General features: G+C 40.3%; 8 non-coding genes across 8 annotated transcripts; 1 reads left to right on the top strand and 7 right to left on the bottom strand.

The window, feature by feature from the left end:
* Nucleotides 1–10,067: 10,067 nt before the first annotated feature.
* On the top strand, nucleotides 10,068–10,139 carry trnae-cuc. Its single transcript has one exon. It is a non-coding gene; the product is annotated as a tRNA-Glu (tRNA).
* A 6,732-nt stretch (nucleotides 10,140–16,871) lies between these two features.
* trnae-cuc lies at nucleotides 16,872–16,943 on the bottom strand. The gene has a single exon. It is a non-coding gene; the product is annotated as a tRNA-Glu (tRNA).
* An 898-nt stretch (nucleotides 16,944–17,841) lies between these two features.
* On the bottom strand, nucleotides 17,842–17,913 carry trnae-cuc. The gene has a single exon. It is a non-coding gene; the product is annotated as a tRNA-Glu (tRNA).
* Nucleotides 17,914–18,432: 519 nt separating this feature from the next.
* Nucleotides 18,433–18,504, bottom strand: trnae-uuc. The gene has a single exon. It is a non-coding gene; the product is annotated as a tRNA-Glu (tRNA).
* Nucleotides 18,505–18,833: 329 nt separating this feature from the next.
* trnae-cuc lies at nucleotides 18,834–18,905 on the bottom strand. The gene has a single exon. It is a non-coding gene; the product is annotated as a tRNA-Glu (tRNA).
* A 518-nt stretch (nucleotides 18,906–19,423) lies between these two features.
* On the bottom strand, nucleotides 19,424–19,495 carry trnae-uuc. The gene has a single exon. It is a non-coding gene; the product is annotated as a tRNA-Glu (tRNA).
* A 919-nt stretch (nucleotides 19,496–20,414) lies between these two features.
* On the bottom strand, nucleotides 20,415–20,486 carry trnae-uuc. The gene has a single exon. It is a non-coding gene; the product is annotated as a tRNA-Glu (tRNA).
* Nucleotides 20,487–20,814: 328 nt separating this feature from the next.
* Nucleotides 20,815–20,886, bottom strand: trnae-cuc. Its single transcript has one exon. It is a non-coding gene; the product is annotated as a tRNA-Glu (tRNA).
* Between the last annotated feature and the right edge of the window lie 360 nt (nucleotides 20,887–21,246).

Raw genomic sequence — 21,246 nt, 5'->3', positions numbered from 1 at the left:
GCTTTTTTAGATTTATGACTGAAGGATATCTTAAATCATCAAGGATAAATTCACATTTTTATACTTGAGGAAACATGCAGACCTCAGACTGATGGACCAGCTTTAACAGAAATATGAGATCATCTTGTGGGCCGGATTTAACTGTACCACGGGCCGGATATGGCCCCCAGGCCTTGAGTTTGACACCTGTGGTTTATAGGGTAAGGGTTAGAGCAAAGCACCACCTAATTAGCAGAGAATTGCCACGATATAATGAGGAATTACTTTATCATTAATACATTATTATGAGGTTGACATTTCCTTAATATTACTGTTTTTTCTGAGTTATTGCTTATAATATTTTTAAATTATCACAACGGACGTACAACCTTGTTCTTGAAGATAACTAAATAATAACAGTAATTACTACAAAAATACTAGATAATTACTCTGGAATTACTTTGTTATTGGTATGTAATTGGATGACCAAATAAATGTATAATTATTATATAATATTATATATTATATAACAAGCCGGGGTGGAAAGTCACCAACTACATTTGTTCAAATTCCTGTGATTGAGAATTTTTTTGGGTACTTTTACTTTTTTTGAGTACATTTTGAAATCAGTACTTTTACTTGTAATGAAGTAATTTTAAAGCCGAGGAATTGTACTTTTACTTTAGTGCCATACTTTTCCTACCTCTGTCGAGTGCCCGTAGAATCACTGCTGTCAAACAGCTGACTCTTATCATCCCTGCTCTCCTGAGCCCGTCAGGTTTAGACTAATGCTTTTGTTAATGTTACCCATAAATGTGCAGGATAGAGGTTGTCACAAAGGAGTCCAGCTCGTACCTCTGGCCTTCGGTCAGCATCCAGGCCTCATAAGAGCACAGTAAGACCGGAAGGACTGAGGACTGAAAGACTCTGACTTTAGGCCGTATTCTGAAAGGACGAGTTACTCCCCAGACAACCGTTTTGCTAAACAGACTTAGTGGTAATTTTTGAGCTGTTATGCATTTCAGGAATTGTTAAATTTCTCTTTTGCTTCATTGTTTTCACCCCCCTTTGTTTGTGACACCCTCTTTCAGCCCAGGGCCGCCTCTGCTCCTCGGTGATGTTTATCTCTGTTTTGGGCAAACTGTCCTCTCCCTCAGGCGGATCCAGGGACGGCGTTCGCTTTTGTCTTGTGGCGTTTCGCTGTTTGCACTTGCAGCAAAGATGATGTGAGAAGCCGCATGTGCTGATAAGATCCAGACTAACCAGGGTAGCTAAAAGCTGCTTGCTCTGAACACAAGCAGTGCAACAAGCAGAGTCAGAATGCTGTATCTGGTTGAACGGTAGATTTGCCAGTGAAAGAGAGACAGAGATGGGGGAATAGTTTCATGATTGTGGGGAAATTTTACAACCATATTGGGCAGGTTTCCATGCAAATACCCTGTGATATATAACAATATATTTCTTAAAGCTTCTGTGAGGAAAGTCAACACATTTTGAAAGACTGATATTAATGCTGAAGACTCCCAATGACCTACAGAGACAGAAAATGACCTACAGAGACAGATAAGAGCCTCAGTAAGAAGTCTGATTACTCATTGGTTTTTAAATTGCCCTGCAGCCCAAGAGTGTGTGATAAATTCATAAAATGTATTGTGAATAAAATCATGGAGCCACTTCTTTATTCTACAAATCTTTCCTGCTTTCTGGTGTAGCACTGAAAATGAAAAAATAGCAAAGATCATCAAAGTATTTAAGTCTGGTGGGACTAACGATACACATACCTATCATCCTGTAACTATACTGCCCAGCCTGTCCCGAGTTTCTGAAAAATGGTCTACTACAGGTACATCTAAAAAAAACCCAGAATATCATGACAAAGTTCAATATTTTTGTCACTCATTTCAGTAAGTGAAACCCATATATTATATAGACTCATTACACATAGAGTGAAGTATTTCAAGCCTTTATTTCTTCAAATGTTGATGATTATGACTTACAGATAATTAAAACCCAAAATTCAGTGTCTCAGAAAATTAGAATATAACATAAAATCAATCAACCATCAATCAGGCTATGTGACATTATCAGCATTAGCTGATGAGGGTGTGACACCATGACTTTCCAATATTGAACTTTTTCACAATATTCTAATTTTCTGAGAAAATGTAACACAAGCCTCTCAGCCAGCTTGATGTTTTGAAAGAAGGCTATGTGACATTATCATGCATGCTTTTCTTACAGGTGCATCTCAATAAATTAGCAACACAGAAGAGCTGAAGGCCACAACCAGAGCAACCTGGGCGTCAGTGACACCTCAGCAGTGTCACGGACTGATGGCCTTCATGCCGCATTGCTACAATAATCCACGCAAAAAGAGCCCTGACCAAGTATTGAGTGCTGTACATGTTCTTACTTTTCAGTAGGCCAACATTTCTGTGTTAAAAATACATTTTTATTGGCTTTAAGTAATATTCTGATTTTCTGAGATACTAAATTATGGTTCTTCATTAGCTGTAAGTCAAAATCATCAAAACTAAAAGAAATAAACACTTGAGGGATTAAGAAGACTTATTTCATCGGGACAACATGCGTTTACTGGATCTCTCTTGAGAGGAAGCTGAGTTACATAAAGAAAGAATGTGTAGACATAGATTTTCACCATAAACATGAGAAAGAGCTGTAGCTCCACTTCCCTGACCTGTCGTGCTAATCTGCAAACTTTTATCTTAAGTTAAAAATCCCATCAAGACTCTGTAACTTCCAAGATATGTGCAATATATGGTTCTATCAGCTGCCACAATTCAGAGATGTTAGAATGAGCAGAGAAGGAGTCAACAGACTTTCCTGAAGAAGTCTAGGACAGCAAGAACTCCTACTGGGACAGACGCTTTGAAGGCTTAAGGCTTTTTCTTTGTCTGTTTCATTAAAAAAACAAACTTCCATCTGCCTGGATATCCGCCTGTCTAGCAAAAATGCAAAACTGACAGTTACCTAACCAACACATGCCAGACGTGTGTCCTTTATCTCTGAGTGACTGGAGCAGATACAAAGAGTACCAGGCCCGTCATGTGGGATTGATCAGACTGTGGCAGGACAGGACAGTCAGAGAGAGGAGTTAAGATCAAATGTGTTTTTCCACAAGCAACATTTGGATTCACCTAGTTTGGATTTCACCTACTTTGCACTTAAGGAAATATCATAAAGTTCTTGGGGCCACTTGAGTCTGGTGACACAGAAGGGCAGGAATAAACATGAGTGATCCATGTTCTAGTTATGTAATCCTGTCAAATGCTAACACTTTCCTGTAAAGACTGAATGCTTATACCTTATTCTGGCATGTACGTATAGATTTCAGCATTCTGATTCACATAATCAACATATGAAACAACAAAATAATGATAAATAACAGTTCCAAATCAAAATGTGCAGGACATCAGGACTCTTCTCTATCACATCTGGAGCCCAGGTCTTGTGGTAAGAAATGAAAGGCATACATGGTTAAAACAAATAAGAAGAGTTTATTGAAATAAGGAGACTAAAAGTTCAACATTACTGACACATCCTTTTTAGTATTAAATAATCAAAACCCTCCAGGCCAGTGCAAATCAGCAGAACAGAAAAAAAGTGGATTAAATGTAACATGGGGATAAAAAGTGGAAAAAGGGTCAAAAAGTAGCAAAAAATGGGCGAGAAGTGACAAAACAATGAGTGAAAAGTGACTAAAATGGCAAAAAACTTGGAGAAAAATGGTATTTAGTGGCAAAATGTATCTGAAATGGGTGAAAAGTGGCAAAAACTGGTGAAAAAGAGCAAAAATGGGATAAAAAGTGGCAACAAGAAGTGGCTTAAATGGGCAAAAACTAGGGAAAAAAAGGGGTATTTAATGAAAAAAGGTAGCTTAAATGGGTGAAAATTGGGAGAAAAATGTTGAAAAGGGGCAAAAATGGGATAAAGATGGCAAAAATGGGTAAAAAGTTGCTATGAAGTGTCAAAATGGGCAAAAGCTTGAAAAAAGTGGTATTTAATGGCAAAAGATAACTTTAATGGGTGAAAAGTGGCAAAAAATGGTGAAAAAGGGCCAAAATTGGTTAAAAATGGCAAAAAGAAGTGGCTCAAATGGGCAAAAACTATGAAAAGAGTGGTATTTAATGACAAAAAGTAGCTTAAATGGGTGAAAATTGGGAGAAAAATGTTGAAAAGGGGAAAAAAATGGGATAAATATGGCAAAAAAAATTGGCAAAAAGTTGCTAACACTTTCCTGTAAAGACTGAATGCTTATACCTTATTCTGACATGTGGGTATAGATTTCACCATTCTGATTCACATAATCAACATATGAAACAACAAAATAATGATAAATAACAGCTCCAAATCAAAATGTGCAGGACATCAGGACGCTTCTCTATCACATCTGGAGTCCAGGTCTTGTGGTAAAAAATGAGAGGCATACATGGTTAAAACAAATAAGAAGAGTTTATTGAAATGAGGAGACTAAAAGTTCATCATTACTGACACATCCTTTTTAGTATTAAATAATCAAAACCCTCCAGGCCAGTGCAAATCAGCAGAACAGAAAAAAAGTGGATTAAATGTAACATGGGGAGAAAAAGTGGAAACGGTGTCAGAAAGTAGCAAAAAATGGGTGAGAAGTGACAAAACAATGAGTGAAAAGCGACTAAAATAGGCAAAAAGCAGTTAAGAATGACAAAAATGGCAAAAAACTTGGAAAGAAGTAGTATTTAGTGGAAAAGGTAGCTGAAATGGGTGAAAAGTCGCAAAAAATGGTGAACAAGGGCAAAAAAGCGGCTAAAATAGGGAAAAACTTGAAAAAAGTGGTATTTCATGGCAAAAGGTAGCTTAAATGGGTGAAAATTGGGAGAACAAATGTTGAAAAGAGGAAAAATTGGGACAAATGTGGCAAAGAAATGGTGAAAAAGTTGCAAAAAACAGTGTCAAAATGTGCAAAAACTTGGAAAAAAGTGGCATTTAATGATACTTGTTAATTTTAACATAATGGTCCCTGGTAAAGAATTGATATTCTTTATTTGAGTTTAATATACTGTTTTTCAACTGCCGACTCTTATTATCTGCCTAAAAACATTAAATAGACCAACAGTTTTCCAATAGTGTTCAACATTATTACTGTTACTCAAAAGACATTCCTCTATGCCACATCTTTTTTAGAGTGTAGAAAGTGGAAAAAGGTTTTTCTGTAGTTGTCTACACTACTGAGATTTAATTATATTTGCTGGATGATGAGTTTTTGCTATTAAGCCCCAAAGTAACCCTATCAGGAGTAAAAACAATAATAATTCATAAAAAAAAATGAATTTATTAAAAGTCCTGTTTTTGATTACATTGTACCAAATTTTCAATCTGGTTTACATCTGCTCCTAACTAATGCTGACTGTCCACAGAGGAGTTTGCCTAATTTTTTAAGAATCTTAAAGACAAACATCAGATACCCTCTCACATCTAAAGACAGTTTGTCAGCCAGCTGCTGAGTTTTTGGCTACAGACTAAGATTTTGTAAAGACTGGGGATCTAACAGGGCCACTAACTGCCAGACTAGAATTAAGGTGTTTTCACTTGTCTTGTTCTGCTGATCTGGTCTGAATCAAGGACCGGTTTTTTACGTAGTTGGATTTGACGTCATGTTTAGTCTGTGCTCACATGTTGGTATTTAGAAGCGGACCAAAACCTGTGATTTGTGGGGAAAATGTGCTCTAATTGGTCAGTTTATTGTGGTTCATTACTGCACCTGTGCTATCTATCTATCTATCTATCTATCTATCTATCTATCTATCTATCTATCTATCTATCTATCTATTCATTGCTCAAAAAATGAAAGGGAACAATTAACAATTAAATAACCCATCCCAGAATATTACTGTTGAAAATCTTTATTTATTCCATAGTGAAATGCGTTGAGAACAAAATAACATAAGAACGATAAATGGAAACCAAAATCATTAACCCATGAAAGACTGGATTCAGAATCAATTATTAAAAATAAAAGTGGAAAAATCAGATCACAGGCTGATCCAACTTCTGTGAAATTCCTCAAGACAACTCAAAATGAGGCTCAGTAGTGTGTACGGCCTCCAATGTGCCTGTATGAACTCTCTACAACGTCTGGTCATGGTTCTGATAAGACAACGGATGGCCCCCAGAGGGATCTCCTCCCAGACCTGGATCAGGGCATCAGTCAGCACCTGGACAGACTGTGGTGTGATGTGGTGGTGGTGGATTGAACAACACATGATGTCCAAGAAGGTGTTTGATTGGATTCAGGTCTTGGGAACTGGCAGGCCAGTACGTAACATCAATAACTTTGTTGTGCAGGAGCTGCTGACATACTCCAGCCACATGAGGTCGATCATTGTCATGCATCAGAAGAAACCCAGGGCCCGCTGCACCAGTATATGGTCTGACAATGGATCTGAGGACCTCATCCCTGTAATGGCGGTACCTCTGGCCCTCCAAGGACATGCCTCCCCAGACTATCACTGACCCAATGCCAAACTGGTCATGCTGGAAGATGTTACAGACAGCAGAATGTTCTCAACGATGTCTCCAGACTCTCTCACGTCTGTCACATGTACTCAGTGTGAACCGGATCTTGTCTGTGAAGAGCACAGAGTACCAATGGTGAACCTGCCAATTCTCTGGCAAATGCCAGTCAGGCTGCACGGTGCTGAGCTGTGAGCACAGGCCCCACTTGTGGACGATGGGCCCTCATACCAGCCTCATGGAGTCTGTTTCTGACAATCTGAGCAGAAACATGCACACTAGTGACCTGCTGGATGTCATTTTGTAGGGCTCTGGCAGTGCTCCTCCTGCACAAAGGAGCAGATAGCAGTCCTGCTGCTGGGTTGTTGCCCTCCTACAGCCCCCTCCACATCTCCTGGTGGACTGGCCTGTCTCCTGGTGTCTCCCTCCATGCTCTTGACGGTGTGCTGGGAGACACATCAAACCTTCTTGCCACGGCATACATGGATGTGCCATCCTGGATAAGCTGCACGACCTGCGCACCTTCTGTAGGTTGCTACCCTAGTGGTGAGGGCGCTGGAAAAATGCAAAAGTAACCAATAATCAGCCAGAAAGGATGAGCAGAGGTGTGCTGGGAGACACATCAGCTGCAAAACCATTCCTTTACAGGGGTTGTCTTGCTAATAGCCTCTGCTTTCCACCTGTTGTCCGTCCCATTTGCACAACAGCAGGTGAAATGGATTCACAGTGTTGCTTCCTAACTGGACAGAGTGATATCCTGGAAGAGTTACTGACTTGAGTTACATTGTGATTGTGAAAGTACAGGTTTAAAATGTTAAATATATCACAAATTCAAGATAACTACAATACAATCTTTTTTAATAATTAACCAATAATTTTGTATTTCAAACTGAATTTCTTTCACAAAGTGTGATGTAAATAATCTCCAGAATTCAGTGAATTCAGTGCTGAATGCTCAAAATTTCTTGGGGGACCCCCCTTTTATTTTACATGACTCATTTTACTGTTGTAAACCTCTGCTCCAGTTCTCTAACATCTGGGCCACTTAAACATCTGTGCGGCCCACCCTCATATTAACAGGTCTTCTCTGACAGAAAGCATCATTCTGCTTTTAACAGTCAAACTGTTTTGAATCAGCTCAGCACACCTGCTAAAAATTATGATGAATATATCCAGATGGCATTTTAAAAGAACAGAGGCATTACATGTGCCAGAAATCAAATTTGGGCATTTATGTCCAAAAAAACAATCTTTGTCTCATCTGAGATTTCATAAACAGTACACTAAATTTGACATTCAGCCCTGGTTTGATGTATATGGCAATTTCACATCTGTCAGTTTAGACCATTTGCTGTGCAAAAAGGGGGTAGTATTTTTCTCAGTTCAGGCCTTAAAAAGGTCTTAAGAGGTCTGATGTTTGATTTTCAAAAGTACTCTGAATTGTGTCACTGCAGGGTTTGTGTTTCTGCTGTTGGGACATTTCAGTCCTGTAGAGGGCAGTAAAGTGATGCAAACAGAAAAGCATTTCACAGCTTGAGCACTTTGAATCATATTACCTCTTTTATCCAACTCCCCCTTTTATTATATATCTTTCTTATTACAAACTCAACAAAGGTAATACACAACAATGATTACTAATCAATGATTTTCTAGGAGAAAAAATATCTGGAGAAATTATTTCCCTGGCTTTTCTCTTTCTCTCCTTTACTCTCTTTCTTTCTCTCTCTCAGGTCATGCTAATACTTCAGTATCAAAAGTCACATGTTGGTACTTGGGCAAGATGCTGAAACTGAACCTGTTAGAGAATGCTGGGCCATTCATGCAATGAGTAGAGTTTAAATCCTGGCTAAGGATGGACCAATATAAACACTGACAATAGACATCAGGAACCACTCAGTTTGTATGTAGGTTTAAGATATTAAGTTGGTGAACCACAGTTGAAAGACGGCACCCCTAGCATGCCTTGTAGTAGAGTTCAAAAAGACATGAGAGGTAATCTGAACAGGGATAATCTGGGCAACTTGTGTGAAAATCCACTGGGACTCCCTTTAAAGGTGACATATTTTACCCCTTTAAGGCAAGTTTATTTTGCTCTCAGAGGTCTCCAAAACATGTCTGTGAAGTTTGTTGCTTTTATCTGAAGTCACTGACTGGGATTTGAACCATCAATATCCCAAAGTAAAGTTAACAGGGTAACCCACTGAACTATCCAGCATCTTTGCTTGCAGCTGAAAGGAAGATCAGAGGAGGGTGGAACTTTTTTCCCAGCAGGGATGGCCAACGGACCCTGGGGGCGGGGCTAACTCCCCACATGACATCATGAGGTGAAAAATTCTAAGAACACATTATCTGAAAGGTGGAGAAAAATAGGGGGTAAGGAATAGATTTTTAATCTGACATACCAGATCGATTTGTTTCACACATCCATCTGGGAAACCTTCATTTCTAAGTGTTTAGAGAAGGGCAGAGGAGTTGAAGAAAAGTCAGAGTGTGATTGGATGAACATTCTGTCCGTCACATCTTTATGGGCCAATCAGAGCAACAAAACATGTGACGTAGCCGCGACCGAGGTGCGTTTTCACAGCTACCGAGGAATAAAACGAACCATGGCGACCATAGACATGTCAGTACACGACTTTTGTTGTTTTTGAACAACTCACTGCTGTTCTTTGTTCTTCTTTTAATGAAGAAATGTTGTCAAGTTCTGATAAAACTGACACTTTAGCAGCATCCAAGCTAAAATCCACTACGCCCGAAAGTACTGCTCCTCGTTGCTGTTTGGTCCTGTCACTTTCTAACCGGGCCCAAACGGTTCAGATGGGAGCTTTGCAAGATGGATTCACCAGTGAAACAAAGAAATGGGCGTATCCATCTGCTTTGCAAGGTTAGGATTTTCTGGTTCTTGAGGGGATTGTGGACAGGCCAGGGGCACATATTTTTGTTGGAAAAGCCTGAAAAAGTGATTTTTGCACAATATGTCCCCTTTGAAATGTGGCTAGGGTTGAGATAGAATATAAAGGACTGATTTAAATTTTAACATTTTTCTAACACTTTTATTTAACTGGAAAAATGGAAACTTTAATGATTTCTTCAAATGTTGTATATATACCATATTTTTGTTCTAAGGAGTGAGTAATTTTTTAATTTTATTGATCAAACCTTTAGTTAACCAGGAAGAGACTCGTTGAGATTAAAAATCTCTTTTCCAAGAGTGTCCTCACCAAGACAGGCAGCAACACAAGAAGAAACATAGTTATTCTGTATAACTACATTTTTAAAATTGTTTTTGCATCACCAAGAACAAGACAGAAGCAAAAAAGGTATGAACCATTCATATTCACCCCTACCTCCCAGTTCATTGAACAACTGAATCCATATACATATCTACACACATACATGCATACACATATTGATAAATACCAATAACCCCTGTCTTACTTGTTCCATTCAAATGAGATGAGTTTGCATCAATATTACTTTATTTTTCCTTTTTATTTTCCTCTTCCTCTTTTTTATCTTAAAGAAAACAAAAATGGTTATTTAATAATTCACTCATGTTTCCATCAACCACTGTCTCCCTGATGGTCTAGCGGCTAGGATTCAGCGCTCTCACCGCTGCGGCCTGGGTTCGATTCCCAGTCAGGGAATGTGTTCTAATACAAGGATGTAAACAATAAATATAAAAAATATTCTTATTAGAAAAGGGAGACACTGATGGCTACATGCAGACACAAACTGCAGGATGCTTCCAGACTTTATTCATTTATTCATCACTGACTTTTCTGGGAATAGAAAAGAACAAAGGAAAAATAAAGAACAACCACAAGCTGCATTTCTATTACCTTTAGAAATGTGCAAAATCTAAATAGTGCATTAAAAACTGGTGATGAAAACACCTGAATTTGAAAAACTTCTCAAATATCACTAAAAGGTTTCTTTTACGCTCTCATGAGGAGGTTTTTCAGACGTTTCAATATAGAAATATATCGCAAAAGTGCAATGGAAACATTTTTTCCGCATTTACAGGTCTCAGGACGTGACATACAGTGTCACATGACCAGTTCCCTCTGAAGGCCCATTAATGCTCAATGTTAAATACAGATACGGACGGAGCCTTCTGTCCGTGCTCTGCGTTCATTTTGTCCGTATTTCTGCACGTTTCCATAAAAAGCTTACAGATACGGGCCAAACGGAGCAGTACCACCGGAAACCGCGGGGGCAGTGTTGCTGTCACTACCCGATACGTCGCTCTAGTGAGACACAAAGAAGAAATAACAATGGCAGAGCTTTTTGAGGAAAAGTTGTGCCAGCTGGTTAGAAAAGCTGCCTCTGTTTTGTCTTTTATGCAAACCGTACATTATCAATACCTCCTCCACAGTCGCCATGTTTGTTTTTGAGTTTGTTGTTGTCATAAACTTTTGAGTCTGTGCTGCCCCCCCCCCCCCGTAGATATATTGGTTAACATCCGTGCCAATGTAAAGGATGCATGGAAGTATGTGAGCAGTGACAGTAACGTCGTTTGAAAAGGACGCATACATTTTTGTACGTAAAGGGAGTATTAATGGGCCTTGAGACAACATGGCGCAGTACGTGTGTACCTGTGTGGACTTCACATTATACCGTTATTCGTGACTTTTGGCGTACATACGGACTTTGCCTCAAAACTATCATTCGTTACCTTCGTCTTTTGTTCTAAACTATCAAGGCAACTGCTGTAAATGTAATCATAACTGTACCGTAAAGCGACTTTGTATTTTATCGAAATTTTAGTAATATCACTTTTATTTTGCGAAAAACTTTAATGGAAACCCAGTTACAAACTGGAACAGCAAACAAACTAAAGAGAACTGAACACTGAACTTCACTGAACATAGAACAGAATATTGAACTTCAGCTAGCTTAGAACTGAACATGGAACAGCAAAAACCAGATAACAAATAATACTAAAAACATTTAAGCCTGAGAGATAGCTGTCAGTCCATGGAACAATTTTATTTAAAATAAACCTCTTTAAATGGTACAGTGGTGTCTTATCATTCATTGTAAACTAAGTCAAGTCCAGCTGGGCTTCTGTCCCCCTGTTGAGGGAACCCAGTGGTGCCTTGAAGCCTTTGGCACGTGGATTTGGGCTGTCAATGATGTCGGACATCCTTTCAATCACCTGACGTGACAAATACTCCTCATTATAGGCTGACTGTTAAAGTACTTTACATTTTGGACAAAATCTCCATGGGTACCAGCTTAAACAGAACTCAAAGTTGCAGCTGGAGCTGTAAAGATGTTTTTGATTGAAAAAACTTTGATTAGAGAAAAATTACCTCCTGATGCAAAAAATTGCTAATTAATTATTTGAATCTTTTTGAAACTATTTCATGTTTTGAAATTGTTTGGCATAATAACTTGGAACAATGCATTTGAGGGGGTGCTGCAAAAAATGCCATTATCATCATTTTTAGTTTTGTTGAATAAAATCCAGATGACAATATAATTGTTGATGAAGGAAAGACCCTATTGACTGCCAATTATATAGCCTATATAGAAAAAAATGAACAAAAAAAATGAACGCTGATAATTTGGAACCTAGTGTATTTATTCCATCCTACATGGATGGTTATGATTGTGTCAATAGTACAGGCAATTCTAGGGAGATATCGGGTCCAATAAAACCTGATTCCGATTCTGATGTACACATGTGCACTCACCTGTGGAAGGGTGGGCATAATGTGTTGTCAAAGGCTCTAAAGGAGTGCAGCTTTAGCTGGCACCCAAGCATGATGCACATGCCGATATTGGTTGCATGCCCGTCCATTGTCACACACAGCACTTTGATACCTTGTTCATATAATTCCTCTAATGCATGCTCCAACAAAACCTACAACAATCCAACAATACTGGTTATATGTGGGAGAAATAAACATTCTGTTGTAACCTTCTGAGTATGCGGTGTCAGTGTATTAGTGATGAAGTAAACAATGGGGGCGTTCCAGTGGCCTTGCAGTCAAACCACCATGAACACAGGGGCCTAACTTGCTACACTACTCTCATCATCTTCCTGTTTTTTTTTGTAGCATGTCTAAAAGTGAGGTATTTATTCCAGGCCTGCTGTCCACAGAATGCAACCACCTGTGTAATATATATTTGTAAAGGATGGAGATGAGATGAATGGATGTTAATAGACAAGTACATTACATTCATATTATCTCCACGGTGTGTGTAGATGTGGAAACGGAACACGTGAACAATAATGCACCTGACAATACTTCTGTAGAATATATTAGTGTTTTTACTTCTGAAGTGTGTGGGGATGAAGAAGAGGTATGTGCATGGTATCTCTCAGGTATCTGTAGGCCTTGAGGCCATGTAAGTGCAGCGGCAATTAGTGATGTGCGATACCACTGATTTCCTTTTCGATCCGATGCCAAGTAAAATTCAGGCTGGTATCGCCGATACTGATCCGATACCGATACTTTCCGTTAATTCTTAATCTTATTTTGATTCAGCTATGCGTAGACTCTTAAAACAGCCTACACTAAAACTAAAGAATTAAGTTTTCATACACTTGCCATTATATATGAAAACTTTTGTGACTCATTGAAATTGCAAGTAAAATACATAATTTAATGAAAATAAAATAAATGTCATAATAACTGCGTAAGTTTGTCAATACCTGCATTTTAAAATATTCCATTAACCATCAGTCAAAAGAAATGAGACTGCAAATAGCACAAGTATTTTATAGATACAATGTTATTATATTGTCTTATTTATAAAATGTTTTTCAGTTGTATCTTTGTTTTTTAAAGCCCACAATGGCTGTTTTATTGCAAGAATTATGCATATTTTAGTAAGACCTAGCCTATGTAATCCACTTTAAATGTTTTACTTTACAGGTAACCTTACCTGACTAAATCTAGGCCTACTAAATGGATGTGAGGTGATCTCAGGGACATAGATTTTACTCCAAGCTGAACTTATGCAGCTGTTTACCGTGGCATTTCTTAATTTCATTACTAATTTAATAACCATATTTATTAATGAACATTTGAATAGAATACAATTCCGTAGCTTTAAGAATGCAGGGAACTCCCTCTGATTGATCATTAAAATAAAACCAAAGTCTAGCAGTCAGACGTATATATCACCTTCCCAAAATTCAGGGGCAGTGCTACACATCTCCAACAGCTCCTTATACATTATCATTATATCCTATATATTATATCCTTATATTATTATTATATATTATTCTCTCTATCTGTACCTGGATAGTTTCTGCCCGCAGCACTGAAGGACTCCGAGAGTGACGTCTGTCTCGCCCTGGCAGCACCTGTCTCTCTCCTCTCCTGCTCTCTGGATCGCCTCATCATATTCTGTTTTATGATTCTCAGATGTTTAACGGGGTTTGTGGTGTTGCCACAATACTTAACTGTCTTCTCACACACATCACGTGCTGTATCGTTGCTGTTTGTGGAGCTGAAACGTCCACATGCGACTGCGTTTTAGCGAGCAGCAGCGCGCTGTGAATCTGTGACGCTCTTATAGAGCCGTATTACGCATGTGACTGACAGATGAAAGAAGTAGTTCCTACCAACTGGGAACGATTACAACAAGTTCGTGATAGTATTTTTACTTAACAAGAAAATATATAAAAACATCTAAAATGATAATTTTCAAAATAAGGATTATGGGTAATATGTTAGCAGCAGATTGCTCATCGCTCATTGCTCATCGCATAAATATGACTAACTAGGTGTACCTGACATTAGCTCAGTAGCTAGCTAGCAAGTTTATGAGTACAAAAACACTCAAGTCTATCAATTTATGAACTAAATTGTACAAAATCAAGTGCCTAAATATCACATTTACTCGATTCAGGTACCAAGTGAGCAAGCTAGCCTGGAGTAAGAGGCTGGTGGTATTGGATTACTAGATCACCATGGCAGTGCCCGATCACTGTGGTCAGTGGCTGAGCCGCTGGAAATTCGTGAAGACTCTTTCTGTGTCGTCCACCATGTCATGGCCAAAGACCTGGGGTGTGTTCGAAAAGTCCAAAGAATCACCTCCTATGTCCTTTCCTATTCACTTTTCCTTAACCCCAATGAGAAACATTACAGGGTTAAGGAAAGGAGGGAGTAAGACGATAGGAAAGGAGAACTGTGGTGAGTAAGGAATCCAACTGCACTTTCCCTAGGCGGATGTTACGGACATGACGTGTGTTTTTTGTGTAAAAACTACAATTTAAAGTTGATGGACTACAAAATTCGCAACTTCCACGCGATGCGTTCTCTATGTTATGTGCTGTGAACGCTAAAACGTCAGAGATATGAGCTCATTAAGATTTTTATATCCTAAAGTCTCTTCAGGAAGAGGAACTGTGAACATCCAGAACAGCAGAAACCTTTCTCTTAATCTGAACTTTCTAAGTCAATACAACGAGATGAATAATGTTCAAGTCCTTTTGTTTCATAACGATATCAAATACTTTTGCTTTATTCCCTTCCTAATCATTTTCTTTTAATTCTCTCGTCTCTGTTAAATTTATTAGAGTCTACTCTGGTTTCATCTTCCTTTCAGCTGGTTCTGTGAAAAGCTCTATAAATTGCGTCGTCCCTGCGTAATTATGATGATAAATATAATAATCACAATATAGCAACATGCCGACTTTATCAATTTAGTTGGTTGTGATTTACAAACTTAAAACGTTTACTTTAATATTTCAAAATAGCAAGACAAATACAGTTTAAAATACTGACTGATCTGTTAACTATTTAGATAAAATGGAAATGAGAAGAAATGAAATTGTGATCATAAGTTGAATGTCAAAGTTTTCATGTCTGTAATATTTCTCTGTACATCCCTACTGCCTTCCGTTTATCATGTGTATTATACGTTTGACTGAATTTTATGGTTTAAATCGGGGTTAGTAAAGTTATACTAATTATTCAAGTTATTCACTTATTTTGATGAGCGGTCAACAAATGTGGCACTTTAAATGAAGTTTACGCAAAGCATTGTGGGTCGTCTTTTCATCTCTCCTTTGGTAAAGGATGCTCCAGTGTTTCCTAGGCTAAAGGAGATAAAGGAAATAATGAAGCTGCTTTCCTTACCATTTGGAGAATTCAAACAGTCCTTATCATGGCCGACACTTCAATACTTCAGGTCGTTTCACTCAGTTAGGAACCTTCCTAAGCAAAATGGACTTTTCGAACACACCCCTGGAAGTTGCAATTTCAGCAGAAGCCAGTCACATTCTCATTCTGAGCCCGTGGACAGAAAGTGGTACTTCATATGGCTCCCTTTAAATTGGTTGGCCAGAAAATGTATGTGACTTTGTCAGATGACATGAGGGGGATGCTTGCCCTCACGCACATCGCTGTGATGAAAACACATTCCCTGACCAGGAATCAAACCCAGGCCGCAGCGGTGAGAGCGCCGAATCCTAGCCACTAGACCATCAGGGAGACAGTGGTTTCTGGAAACATGAGTGAACCAACTCTTGTTTTAAACATATAAACCATTTTGCCAACAACACTGCTGAAGCATTTCAGATTTGTTGGAAAATCCTGGAAGATTCAACTGAAGCTTGGTGTAGAGCTGCTGATCAACTTCTGCAACACTAGTGATCATTCCTGCCTCAGTGGAAGCTCAAAAGCATCAAACCATGTTCTTACAACATGGCAATACAGTCTGCCTGGGAACTCGAAAGCTTTCTTACAGCTGTTATGCAAGGGACATTAGGAACCTATTTGAATTTGTGCAAGCATTTGCTTGTTTCTGTTGACCACTCTTGGCCAGGTCTTTCACTGAAGCTTCTATGCTTCAAACTGTGGGCCACTCAGGAGAAACTTGCTCTGGACATGTTGAGTGTGGATTCCATGATCATTTGATGACATGGAAATGAGGTGTTGAATAAGGCATTAGGACAACGGCAGACAAGATGGACAGGCTATTGACCAGTACATAGCTGCATCAAATCAGCATTCCCTAACCGGGAATTGAACCTGGGCCGCAGTGGTGAAAACGCTGAATCCTAGCCACTAGACCATTAGGGAGCAAGCAATGGGTGAAAATGCCAATGTTTTCATTTGTCCAGGAAACAATCAGAGCTCAGACGAAGGACATCATCAGCATTTGTGGTCAGTAGTGGAGCTGGTGGAATTTGGCAAAAGGAGCATTTCTGTGTTGTAAACAATGTCATGGCCAGAGACCTTGAACATGCCATTTCAGCAGAAGCCAGTCACATTCTGACTGTGAGCCAGTGGACAGAGAGCGGTACTTTATATGGCTTCCTTTGAAATGAATGGCCCGGAAATGTATGTGACTTTGTCAGATGAGGTGAGGGGGATGGTTGCCCACACGCATATCCTTGTATTGAAAACACTTTCCCTGACCGGGAATTGAACCCGGGCCTCAGCGGTGAGAGCGCTGAATCCTAGCCACTAGACCATCAGGGAGACAGTGGTTTCTGGAAACATGAGTGAACCAACTCTTGTTGTAAACATATAAACCATTTTGCCAACAACACTGCTGAAGCATTTCAGATTTGTTGGAAAATCCTGGAAGATCCAACTGAAACTTGGTGTAGAGCTGCTGATTATCTTTTGCAACACTAGTGATCATTCCTGCCTCAGTGGAAGCTCAAAAGCATCAAACCATGTTCTTACAACATGGCAATACAGTCTGCCTGGGAACTGGAAAGCTTTCTTACAGCTGTTATGTAAGGGGAGTTATGGACCTATTTGAATTTGTGCAAGCATTTGCTTGTTTCTGTTGACCACTCTTGGCCAGGTCTTTGACTGAAGCTTCTATGCTTCAAACTGTGGGCCACTCAGCAGAAACTCGCTCTGGACATGCTGAGTGTGGATTCCATGATCATTTGATGACATGGAAACAAGTCGTTGAATAAGGCATTGGGACAAAGGCAGACAAGATGGACAGGCTGTTGACCAGTACATAACTGCGTCAAATCGAACCTGGGCCACAGCGGTGAAAGTGCTGAATCCTAGCCACTAGACCATTAGGGAGCCAGCAATGGGTGAAAATGCCAATGTTTTCATTTGTCCAGGAAAAATCAGAGCTCAGACGAAGGACATCCTCAGCATTTGTGGTCAGTGGTTGAGCGGCTTGGATTTGGCAAAAGTAGTCTTTCTGTGTTGTCAACAATGTCATGGCCAGAGACCTTGAACATGCCATTTCAGCAGAAGCCAGTCACATTCTGATTGTGAGCTAGTGGACAGATAGCGGTACTTCATATGGCTTCCTTTGAATGATTGGCCTGGAAATGTATGTGACTTTGTCAGATGAGGTGAGGGGGATTGTTGCCTACACGCACATCCTTGTATTGAAAACACATTCCCTGACCGGGAATCGAACCCGGGCCGCGGCGATGAGAGCGACGAATCCTAGCCACTAGACCATCAGGGAGACAGTGGTTTCTGGAAACATGAGTGAACCAACTCTTGTTGTAAACATATAAACCATTTTGCCAACAACACTGCTGAAGCATTTCAGATTTGTTGGAAAATCCTGGAAGATTCAACTGAAGCTTGATGTTGAGCTGTTGACCAACTTCTGCAACACTAGTGATCATTCCTGCCTCAGTGGAAGCTCAAAAGCATCAAACCATGTTCTTACAACATGGCAATACAGTCTGCCTGGGAACTGGAAAGCTTTCTTACAGCTGTTATGTAAGGGGAGTTATGGACCTATTTGAATTTGTGCAAGCATTTGCTTGTTTCTGTTGACCACTCTTGGCCAGGTCTTTGACTGAAGCTTCTATGCTATAAACTGTGGGCCACTCAGGAGAAACTTGCTCTGGACATGTTGAGTGTGAATTCCATGATCATTTGATGACATGGAAATGAGGTGTTGAATAAGGCATTGGGACAAAGGCAGACAAGATGGACAGGCTGTTGACCAGTACATAACTGCGTCAAATCAGCATTCCCTAACCGGGAATCGAACCCGGGCCACAGCGGTGAAAGCGCTGAATCCTAGCCACTAGACCATTAGGGAGCCAGCAACGGGTGACAATGCCAATGTTTTCATTTGTCCAGGAAAAATCAGAGCTCAGACGAAGGACATCCTCAGCATTTGTGGTCAGTGGTTGAGCGGCTTGGATTTGGCAAAAGTAGTCTTTCTGTGTTGTCAACAATGTCATGGCCAGAGACCTTGAACATGCCATTTCAGCAGAAGCCAGTCACATTCTGATTGTGAGCCAGTGGACAGATAGCGGTACTTTATATCGCTTCCTTTGAAATGAGAAGCCAAGAAATGTATGTGACTTTGTCAGATGAGGTGAGGGGGATTGCTGCCCACATGTACATCCTTGTATTGAAAACACATTCCCTGACCGGGAATCGAACCCGGGCCGCGGCGGTGAGAGCGCCGAATCCTAGCCACTAGACCATCAGGGAGACAGTGGTTTCTGGAAACATGAGTGAACCGACTCTTGTTGTAAACATATAAACCATTTTGCCAACAACACTGCTGAAGCATTTCAGATTTGTTGGAAAATCCTGGAAGATTCAACTGAAGCTTGATGTTGAGCTGTTGACCAACTTCTGCAACACTAGTGATCATTCCTGCCTCAGTGGAAGCTCAAAAGCATCAAACCATGTTCTTACAACATGGCAATACAGTCTGCCTGGGAACTGGAAAGCTTTCTTACAGCTGTTATGTAAGGGGAGTTATGGACCTATTTGAATTTGTGCAAGCATTTGCTTGTTTCTGTTGACCACTCTTGGCCAGTACTTTGACTGAAGCTTCTATGCTATAAACTGTGGGCCACTCAGGAGAAACTTGCTCTGGACATGTTGAGTGTGAATTCCATGATCATTTGATGACATGGATCATGATGTTAAACAAGGCATTGGGACAAAAGCAGACAAGATGGACAGGCTGTTGACCAGTACATAACTGCGTCAAATCAGCATTCCCTAACCGGGAATCGAACCCGGGCCACAGCGGTGAAAGCGCTGAATCCTAGCCACTAGACCATTAGGGAGCCAGCAATGGGTGAAAATGCCAATGTTTTCATTTGTCCAGGAAAAATCAGAGCTCAGACGAAGGACATCCTCAGCATTTGTGGTCAGTGGTTGAGCCGCTTGGATTTGGCAAAAGTAGTCTTTCTGTGTTGTCAACAATGTCATGGCCAGAGACCTTGAACATGCCATTTCAGCAGAAGCCAGTCACATTCTGATTGTGAGCCAGTGGACAGACAGCGGTACTTCATATGGCTTCCTTTGAATGATTGGCCTGGAAATGTATGTGACTTTGTCAGATGAGGTGAGGGGGATTGTTGCCCACACGCACATCCTTGTATTGAAAACACATTCCCTGACCGGGAATCGAACCCGGGCCGCAGCGGTGGTGAGCGCCGAATCCTAGCCACTAGACCATCAGGAGACAGTGGTTTCTGGAAACATGAGTGAACCGACTCTTGTTGTAAACATATAAACCATTTTGCCAACAACACTGCTGAAGCATTTCAGATTTGTTGGAAAATCCTGGAAGATTCAACTGAAGCTTGATGTTGAGCTGTTGACCAACTTCTGCAACACTAGTGATCATTCCTGCCTCAGTGGAAGCTCAAAAGCATCAAACCATGTTCTTACAACATGGCAATACAGTCTGCCTGGGAACTGGAAAGCTTTCTTACAGCTGTTATGTAAGGGGAGTTATGGACCTATTTGAATTTGTGCAAGCATTTGCTTGTTTCTGTTGACCACTCTTGGCCAGGTCTTTGACTGAAGCTTCTATGCTATAAACTGTGGGCCACTCAGGAGAAACTTGCTCTGGACATGTTGAGTGTGAATTCCATGATCATTTGATGACATGGAAATGAGGTGTTGAATAAGGCATTGGGACAAAGGCAGACAAGATGGACAGGCTGTTGACCAGTACATAACTGCGTCAAATCAGCATTCCCTAACCGGGAATTGAACCCGGGCCACAGCGGTGAAAGCGCTGAATCCTAGCCACTAGACCATTAGGGAGCCAGCAATGGGTGAAAATTCCAATGTTTTCATTTGTCCAGGAAAAATCAGAGCTCAGACGAAGGACATCCTCAGCATTTGTGGTCAGTGGTTGAGCGGCTTGGATTTGGCAAAAGTATTCTTTCTGTGTTGTCAACAATGTCATGGCCAGAGACCTTGAACATGCCATTTCAGCAGAAGCCAGTCACATTCTGATTGTGAGCCAGTGGACAGACAGCGGTACTTCATATGGCTTCCTTTGAATGATTGGCCTGGAAATGTATGTGACTTTGTCAGATGAGGTGAGGGGGATTGTTGCCCACACGCACATCCTTGTATTGAAAACACATTCCCTGACCGGGAATCGAACCCGGGCCGCGGCGGTGAGAGCGCCGAATCCTAGCCACTAGACCATCAGGGAGACAGTGGTTTCTGGAAACATGAGTGAACCGACTCTTGCTGTAAACATATAAACCATTTTGCCAACAACACTGCTGAAGCATTTCAGATTTGTTGGAAAATCCTGGAAGATTCAACTGAAGCTTGATGTTGAGCTGTTGACCAACTTCTGCAACACTAGTGATCATTCCTGCCTCAGTGGAAGCTCAAAAGCATCAAACCATGTTCTTACAACATGGCAATACAGTCTGCCTGGGAACTGGAAAGCTTTCTTACAGCTGTTATGTAAGGGGAGTTATGGACCTATTTGAATTTGTGCAAGCATTTGCTTGTTTCTGTTGACCACTCTTGGCCAGGTCTTTGACTGAAGCTTCTATGCTAT

The sequence above is a fragment of the Cheilinus undulatus genome, linkage group 7 (genome assembly GCF_018320785.1).
Source record: "Cheilinus undulatus linkage group 7, ASM1832078v1, whole genome shotgun sequence".
Classification (NCBI taxonomy): Eukaryota; Metazoa; Chordata; class Actinopteri; order Labriformes; family Labridae; genus Cheilinus; species Cheilinus undulatus.
Note: the sequence above shows the minus strand (reverse complement) of the source record. Positions and strands in the feature narration are given on the sequence as shown.